General features: G+C 36.9%; 1 non-coding gene across 1 annotated transcript; it reads left to right on the top strand.

Moving 5' to 3' along the window:
• The first annotated feature begins 6,522 nt into the window (after positions 1–6,522).
• LOC141709373 (small nucleolar RNA R71) lies at positions 6,523–6,629 on the top strand. The gene has a single exon (XR_012569954.1). It is a non-coding gene; the product is annotated as a small nucleolar RNA R71 (small nucleolar RNA).
• Positions 6,630–9,470: the final 2,841 nt, after the last annotated feature.

Genomic DNA, 9,470 nt, shown 5'->3' with positions numbered 1-9,470 from the left:
TCTAGAATATGCTTGATCTCTCTGTTATATATCTCAGCTTGGCCATTAGTCTGAGGATGGTAGGCTGTAGCAATGCGATGATTCACATTACATCTTTGCATCATGGCAGTGAACTTGCAATTACAGAAATGCGATCCCTCATCACTGATTATGACTCTTGCAGTCCCAAATCTTGTGAATATCTGCTTATGAAGAAAACTAAGCACTACCTTCGCATCATTCGTTGGCAAATCCTTGACTTCAACCCATTTTGAGACATAATCAACCTCCAACAAGATATACTGATTATTACAGGATGAGACAAATGGCCCCATGAAGTCAATTCCCCAAACATCAAAGACTTCAACCTCGAGAAGCACATTAAGAGGCATCTCATCCCTCTTAGACATATTACCCACACGCTGGCAGCGATCACACTTCAAAACAAACTGATGCGCATCCTTAAACAATGAAGGCCAGAAGAATCCTGCTTGAAGGATACGAGCTGTTGTCTTCTCTCCACCATAGTGGCCTCCATAAACAGTCAAATGACAGTCTCGTAAGATACCCTCTATCTCGCTGTACGGAATATATCTCCTGATGATCTAGTCAGCTCCTTGCCTTAACAAAAATGGCTCATCCCACATGTCCCATTTCACCTCATGAAGAAACTTCTTCCTTTGAGCAGAAGACAAATCTGGAGGCATAATATTACTCACAAGGTAGTTCACAATGTCTGCGAACCAAGGTTCTTCTTCTTTCACCCCAAACAACTGCTCATCGGGAAAAGACTCATTTATCAATGTCTTATCCTGTGAAGTCGCACTCGGATCTTCCAAATGAGAGAGATTATCAGCAACTTGATTCTCAGTACCTTTCCTGTCCTTGATCTCTAACTCAAATTCCTGAAGTAAAAGAACCCATTGAATCAATCTAGGCTTCAAGTCCTTCTTTGAGACGAGATATCGAATAGCAGCGTGATCAGTGAAAACTGTCACCTTCGTCCCAAACAAATAAAATCGAAATTTCTCAAAACTGTAGACAATGGCTAAGAGTTCTTTCTCAGTAGTAGTATAGTTTAGTTGAGCACCATTAAGGGTCTTACTAGCATAGTAGACCACATAAAATATGTTGTTCTTTCTCTGCCCAAGAACTGCTCCAACTGCATAGTCACTTGCATCGCACATCATCTCAAAAGGCTCATTCCAATCAGGTACAGTTATAACATGTGTCGTGACTAAATTCTTCTTTAAGATCTCATAAGCAGCAAGGCACACATCACCAAACTTAAAAGGGACATCTTTCTCTTGAAGATTGCACAAAGGTTTAGAGATTTTAGAGAAGTCCTTGATGGACCGCCTATAGAAACCTGCATGACCAAGAAAGCTGCGGACTCTCTTAACAGAAATTGGTGGAGGAAGGTTTTCAATGACCCCCGCCTTGGCCTTGTCCATCTCAAGTCCTTTACTAGAGACCTTGTGCCCAAGAATAATGCCTGTCGCACCATAAAATGACATTTTTCCCAGTTGAGAAACCAGATTGGTCACAACACACCTTTTAAGAACTACGTCAAGATTCTGCAAGCACTCGTCAAAAGAATCACCGAACACGGAGAAATCATCCATGAACACCTCCACATTCTGACCAATCATGTCAGAGAAGATAGCCATCATGCATCTCTGAAATGTGGCAGGTGCACCACACAACCCAAAAGAAACTCTTCTGAATGCAAAAGTACCAAACAGACAAGTGAAGGTAGTCTTTTCCTGATCTTCTGGAGCGATACAAATCTAATTATAACCCGAGTATCCATCCAGAAGACAATAGTACTGTAACAACCCGCACTAATATAACATATAATTATTTAATCCGAAATTATATTACAAAGGTGACAGTATGAAAGCGCAGCTAACGGAAGTCCAAAATTCAATCTACTCCCAATACTAAGTTCTCGAACTTGAATGCTATCCAACTCGAACTCTTACACGAAACCTGAAATTGTATGTAATGAGCTATACAGCCCAGCAAGAAATTAATCGATCCAACTAGGAGGCTAAGTAACATGAACACATATAACAAAATACAATAATATATACGACACGATTTTAAAACAAACACTTTTGATACATATTCTTATTCTTATTCTTATTCTTATTCTTATTCGATACACACAATACACATAGCACATAAACAACAATAATTCAAAATCAATAACGCATGCCACGACCACTACAACCCGGTGATAACGGTCCTAAATTTTCACAAACTGTCACTACAATCCGGTGACTACGGTCCCAAGTTCTTATTCGATATTTTCACAAACCATGGCACAAATCAAAGATCCAAAATTATTGTCTCGACACCACACATATACAAAAATACATATAACTTGAGACATAATACTCCCAAATATATAATCACTTAGCCCAAGTTTTGATAATAAAATATACACGTATCATACAATTTTAAAAATCTAGCAAGATCAATCGAAAACTTACCTCAAAATCTGACCAGATCTGCAATTAGTCTTTTTGACCCTCTAAACAATATTATCTTTAAATACACAAAACACCAAAGTTGTAGAGAACGAAAAGACCTTTCCGAAAAGTCCAGGATCACTGAATTCCGACTAACGATGAATTTTTTGTGAATTTTACAAGACTGCTGATTTTTGCTGAGAAGAGCCCTACGAATTCTGATATTAAAAATGAGGAAGACGAATATGGTGTATTTATAACGATAAAAAACCCTATGTCTAAACCTACAATTTATCCATATTAGAATCTGATCCAAATTCAAGGCCCATTAGTCTAATTCAGTTTTAAATCCTAGTCTTTATCCAATTTTAATACTTCTTTTCTATTATTTAGTTATTAATCAAATTCTGCAAATTACGGGATATTATATACTACCCTCCTTAAAAGAATTTGGTCCCCAAATTCACAACAATCCTAGAATCATGACATGTCTACCCCTTGATCTACCAAAGGTCAAACTATATTCCACAAGATCGAATCCTAGGGAATGTACTAGTCTCATACCTAACACATTCCGAAGGACAGCATGCTCTGATACCAACTGTAACAGCCCACACTTCCGGACGATTAATTCTAAACCAAAACTAATACAAAATATAAATATTTAATCTCAAATTCTATTACAAAGGTGACAGTACGAAAGTGCAGCTAACGGAAGTCCAAAAGTCAATTTACTCCCAATACTAAGTCCTCGAACTTGAATGCTATCCAACTCGAACTCTTACACGAAACCTGAAATTATAAGTAATGAGCTATACGGCCCAGCAAGAAAACAATCGATCCAACTATGAGGCCAAGTAACATGAACACATATAACAAAATAAAATAATCTATACGACACGATTTCGAAATAAACACATTCGATACATATTCTTATTCTTATTCTTATTCGATACACACAATACATATAACAAATAAACAACAATAATTCAAAATCAATAACTCGTGCCACGACCACTACAACCTGGTGATAACGGTCCTAAATGTTTATAAAACTGTCACTACAATCCGGTGACTACGGTCCTAAGTTCTTATTCGATATTTTCACAAACCATGGCACAAATCAAAGATCCAAAATTATTGTCTCAACACCACACATATACAATAATACATATAACTTAAGACATACTACTCTCAAATATATAATCACTTAGCCCAATTTTTGATAATCAAATATACACGTATCACACAATTTTGAAAATATAGCAAGATCGATCAAAAACTTACCTCAAAACCTAACCAGATCTGAAATTATTCTTTTTGACCCTCTAAACAACGTTATCCTAAACACATGATCAAACTCTTCTTTTGAGAATGAAAGGAGAAAACACGAAAGCTGTAGAGAATAAAAAGACCTTTCCGAAAAGTCCAGGATCACTGAATTCCGACTTACGATGAATTTCCTATGAATTTTACAAGATTGCTGATTTTTGTTGAGAAGAGCCTTACGAATTCTGATATTAAAAACAAGGAAGATGAATATGGTGTATTTATGACAATACCCTGTGTCTAAACCTACAAGTTATCCATATTAGAATCTGATCCAAATTCTAGGCCCATTATTCTAATTCAATTTTAAATCCTAGTCGTTATCCAATTTTAATAATTTTTTTCCATTATTTAGTTATTAATCAAATTTTAAAAATTACGGGATATTATAAGTACTCATGCCCAGCCAACCTATCAAGCATTTGATCAATAAAAGGAATAGGGAAGTGATCCTTCCTAGTGGCTTTATTCAGCTTCCTGTAATCCATGCACACTCTCCACCACGTGACTGTTCGAGTAGGAATGAGCTCATTCTTCTCATTAGCAACAACTGTGATACCTCCTTTCTTCGGCACACACTGAACTGGACTCACACACGAACTGTTAGAAATAGGGTAGATGATCCCTGCATCTAGCCACTTGAGAATTTCCTTCTTCACAACCTCTTTTATGATCGGATTAAGCCTTCTCTGTTTCTCAATAGCCGGCTTGCTTCCTTCCTCTAGCAGAATTTTGTGCATACAATAAGAAGGATAATTCCCTTGATATCTGCTATAGTGCATCCAATTGCCGATTTGAACTCTCACAGAATTCTCAAGAGCTTTTCCTCATCACTACTTGAAAGGTCAAATGCAATAATAACAGGTAAAGTAGATGCATCACCTAAAAAAGCATACTTAAGTATTCAGGCAATGGTTTAAGCACTAGTGTAGGAGCTTCCTCAATAGAAGGCTTGAGTCGCCCCTTAGCATTTTTTAGTTCTGACATTCCAAGAGATTCAAAAGGCATATCCAGCCTTCTCTTCCATGGAGAAGCATTCAAATACTGCAACTGCTCATCACCTTCGTCATCTTCACTATATGAATTTCCCAACATGACCTTCTCTAAGGCATCAAACCTTAGCATTTGATCAAGTTCTGAAGTAACCACATAATCGACCAACTCCACTTTTAAGCACTCCTCATTTTCAGTTGGGAATTTTATGGCATTGAACACAAGTCACATCCTGATCCAGCACTCGCATAGTAAGCTCACCCTTCTGCACATCTATCAAGGTTCGACCAGTAGTCAAGAATGGCCTTCCCAAAATTATGGGAATCTTCTTATCCTCCTCGAAATCAAGAATTACAAAATCAGCAGGAAAGATGAGTTTGTCCACCTTGACCAATACATCCTTCACAATGCCTCGTGGATATGTAATTGAGCGACCGACCAACAGTAAGGATATAAAATAGGCTTTGGATCAGGTAAATCCAACTTCTTGAAAATAGACAAAGGCATCAGATTGATGCTAGCTCCCAAATCACACAAACACTTGTCGAATAACAAGTTTCCAATAGTGCAAGAAATAGTGAAGCTTCCAGGATCTTTAAGCTTCGGAGGCAACTTCTGTTACAGCACTGCAATCCTCCGTGAAAGCTACGGTCTCTAAGTCATCGAGCTTAACCTTCCGAGAAAGACTACCTTTCATAATCTTCGCATAGCTAGGCATATGTTCAAGAGCTTCAGTGAAAGGTATGTTGATACGAAGTTTCTTGAACACCTCCAGAAACTTCTCAAACTACTTATCCAAGTTTTTCTTCTGCAACCTCTTAGGAAAAGGGTTAGAGGATAGATCTGTTTCTCCCCTGTATTACCCTCAGGAGGAGTATATTCTACAGTAGTCTTCCTTGGTTCCACTTCTACTTCCTTTTGCACTTCTTCCTCAGCCACAGCTTCTTCTTCCAAAACTTGAGATTATTCGGGATTTGCAACCTTCCCAGATCTCAATGTGATTGCCTTAACCTTCTCTTTAGCTTCTTTCTTGCCTGGAACTTCTGTGTCACTAGGTACTGAGCCATGTTGACGATTCAGCAAGGTATTGGCAATCTGCCCAATTTGATCTCCCAAGGTCTTGATAGACACCGATTGGCTCTTGCACATGAGCCTCAACTCCTCCAATTCAGATTTTTCATTAGATTCTTGCAGCTGGAGTTGTTGTCTTGGTGCATATTGCAGTTGCTGGAAACCAGGAGGGTTGTACTGCTTTGCTGGATACTGTTGATAAGGCTGTTGAACCGCATTCTGTGTATTGCTCCAGCTGAAGTTTGGATGATTGCGGTTGTTGGGATGATAGTTGGCTGGAATAGGCTGTTGCAACCTTTGAAAGTTGCTCACAAACTGAGTTGATTTACTAGAAATAGCAAACTGCCCTGTCTCATGGGCACCAGCACAAAGCTCACAGACACTAGTGATCTGATTAACTCCATAATTAGCCAAAGAATCCACCTTCATCGTCAAAGCCTTAAGCTGAACAGCTATAGTAGTAGCTGCATCTACCTCCAGAATTCATGCTACTTTGCCTTGAGTTAGTCTCTGAGAAGGATTCTGGTATTCATTAGCAGCCATCAGTTCAATCAATCCATAAGCTTCATCATAGCTCTTAGCCCACAAGGCTCCACCTGATGCTGCATCAAGCATTGGTCTAGAAGTTACACCCAAACCATTATAGAAGTAGTTAATGATCATCCAGTCAAGCATCCCATGGTGAGGACACTTCCTAAGCATCTCCTTATATTACTCCCAAGCCTCACACAACGACTTTTCAGACTGCTGCGCAAATTGAGTAAGAGCATTCCTGATTACAGTTGTCTTCGCCATAGGAAAGAACTTAGTAAGGAACTTCGAGCAAGTTCTTCCCATTTAGTGATAGAGCCTAGTGGTAGAGAATGTAACCAGCTCTTAGCTTTATCCCTCAGAGAAAACGGGAAAAGCCTTAGCTTAATAGCATCTTCAATAACATTATTGAATTTGAAAGTGTCGCAGATCTCGATGAAATCCCTAATATGCATGTTGGGATCTTCCGTTGGAGAATTTCCAAACTGAACTAAATTATGTATCATCTGAATTGTGCTAGCTTTGATTTCAAAAGTGTTAGTCGCGATGGCTGGTCAGACAATGCTAGACTGAATATAATTGATCTTTGGCTGAGAATAGTCCATCAAAGCCTTTGTATTTGCTTCTGGTTCACCCATTGCAACAAGAGCTTCTTCAACTTTTTCCTCAACAAAGATTTCTTCAACTACTTCCTCCTCTGCTTTTTCCAGTGTTCTCTTTCGAAGTTGAGAACGCGTTAGCATACACGCTCTCTAGAGTACCTGAAAAAGCAACAATTAAACAAGTAAAATATCCGAGTCAATGAACTTTAACAAACACTGTTGTCAAGCACATAAACTAAAAATAACCACGAGTCCCGGGAAGCAGCGCCAAAAACTTGTTAAGACGTTAACACGCGCTAATATTTATGCAAGTATACGCAATCGCAAGTAATATAGAATTAATTCTAGTTCGTTCCCACAGAGACTGGTTTAGGTTAATTTTAATCAATGTACTTATGCAACAATGTTATGGTTATTATTCAATGATAAGATGATAATAAATTGAGATTGTTTGTAACTACGATTAACTAATAGATTATACTAAAGAACATTAACTAAGAAAATTAAAGGTTGATTACTTATATGACACAAACATGGGATTTTAACTTCATTACTACTTCATTCAATATCTTTCTTGTTTTTGACCTTAGCATGCAATGGTGATGATACTAATCAAATAACACGAAACTAGTAAATGCCAACTTTCGTTGTACGAATACCCTACTACCAGACATCCACAAAAGAGATAGAAGCTGAATAGATACCAATTATATTGAGACCCTATATGTCTATAGAATTTGACAACATAACGGTTAATGTGCAAGTTATCTATCGTGATTATATAGGGCAAGTAAGATAGTTAAAATTACCTACGAATCATGCATATCAAATACATATTATACCACGATAACGATTAGCCCATAACCAAACTCATCATCACCGTGGGTTCCGATTTAAGAATGGTATAATAAACTAAGTCTTTATAAATATGATAATAAACAAAGTACGTTAACAAGAGTATAGGTTCATCAAATAAGAGAACTAGCATCCAAGATTAAAACTTAAAATAAAGAATCACAAGAATAAACTAGATCCTCTTCGCCTTGGTTGAATTATGCTATACGGTCTTCTTACCTCTTCTCCTTAAGCTCTGGTACATATCGTTATGAAAAACGATCTTAAGTTATCATTATATAGCAGTCCTAATCAACAGAGAAATCCAGAAATCAATCTTTTATTTAAAATAGGATTCTTGAAACCCGACCTGGTGCGGCCGCGCGCTTCGCGCGGCCGCGCTGACATTCTGTTCACCCGGCGCGGCCGCACGCTACTACTGCGTGGGCGCGCTGACCTTCTGGAAAAAGTTCCGATTTATGTTTTTCTGACCGGTTTGAGATGGAAATCCACGAGCTTACTTCCTGGACATATTCCTAGCACCAATTTAGCACCAAAACAATGCTAAATCTCCTGATTATTTTAATTATGCCTGAAATGCAAAAACACTATAAAAACGCATCAAATACATAAATAACTCGAGTATAAAACACCAATTCAATCCTTTATAGAGCATTCTAAGTGGACATAAATTCCACTTAACATGGTCTTCTTCACCTTGTTCATGGCATGATCAAGTTGATCTTCTTCCAAGCATTATTACATTGGCCTAATTATAACAGCAAATTACGTAATATAATACATTGGCATATTTACAACTGGAAATTACATAATCTAAGCTATTCTACTAAGTACATATGTTAATGGCACTTACTAACAAAGAGTAAGTAGTTCAAAGTACTAATTAAAAATAGATTTGTTATAAGATATATCCATGCATGCATATAAGACTAACAATGTATAAAATTGTGTTGGATTTTTAAACGCAGCGGGGCATAGCAAAACACTTTTCCACATATAAAATCCAAATAAAAGCATATAAATCGTGAATAAAAATTCAAGGGATCGAATCTAACCTTTTAAAATAATTCGGAGACAACGATCAGAGATCCATAGCAGTTGCTCCTCAAGTGTGAAGCACTCCACCGGTATCCACCAAGAAAACGATGTTAAGGAGGAGGAAGAAGGTGGAGAGAATTGGGTTTTCCAAACTTTTTGGGTTTTCGGGTTCGATGTGGGTTAAGAATAAAATTAGGGTCTATAATAGTGTATTTATAGGCAAAATTTTCAGCTGAAATTTTCCCATAAATATTATTATTATTATCCCATTTATTATTCTCGTTAATAATTAAAGCACCTTTTAATCATTAATCATTTTTCTAAACACTTTAGAAATAATTCTCTCTCTTGATTTAATTTCCAAAAATTAAATCCTTTAATTAATAATATTAAGAACTTTTCTTAATTAATTTATAATCAATTAAATCTCATTTAATCAATTATTAAATTTGCCAATTAATTATTTATTTCATAAATAAATAATTATTAGCCATTATTAATTAATTCCTCCACCATTAAATCATTCTATTTTTATGGTGTGACCCTGTAGGTTCAATATTAAGCCGGTAATAGAAATAAATAATAATAAAACTAT

This window comes from Apium graveolens, chromosome 2, assembly GCF_009905375.1.
Source record: "Apium graveolens cultivar Ventura chromosome 2, ASM990537v1, whole genome shotgun sequence".
NCBI lineage: Eukaryota > Viridiplantae > Streptophyta > Magnoliopsida > Apiales > Apiaceae > Apium > Apium graveolens.
This window is presented reverse-complemented; position numbering and strand designations above follow the sequence as displayed.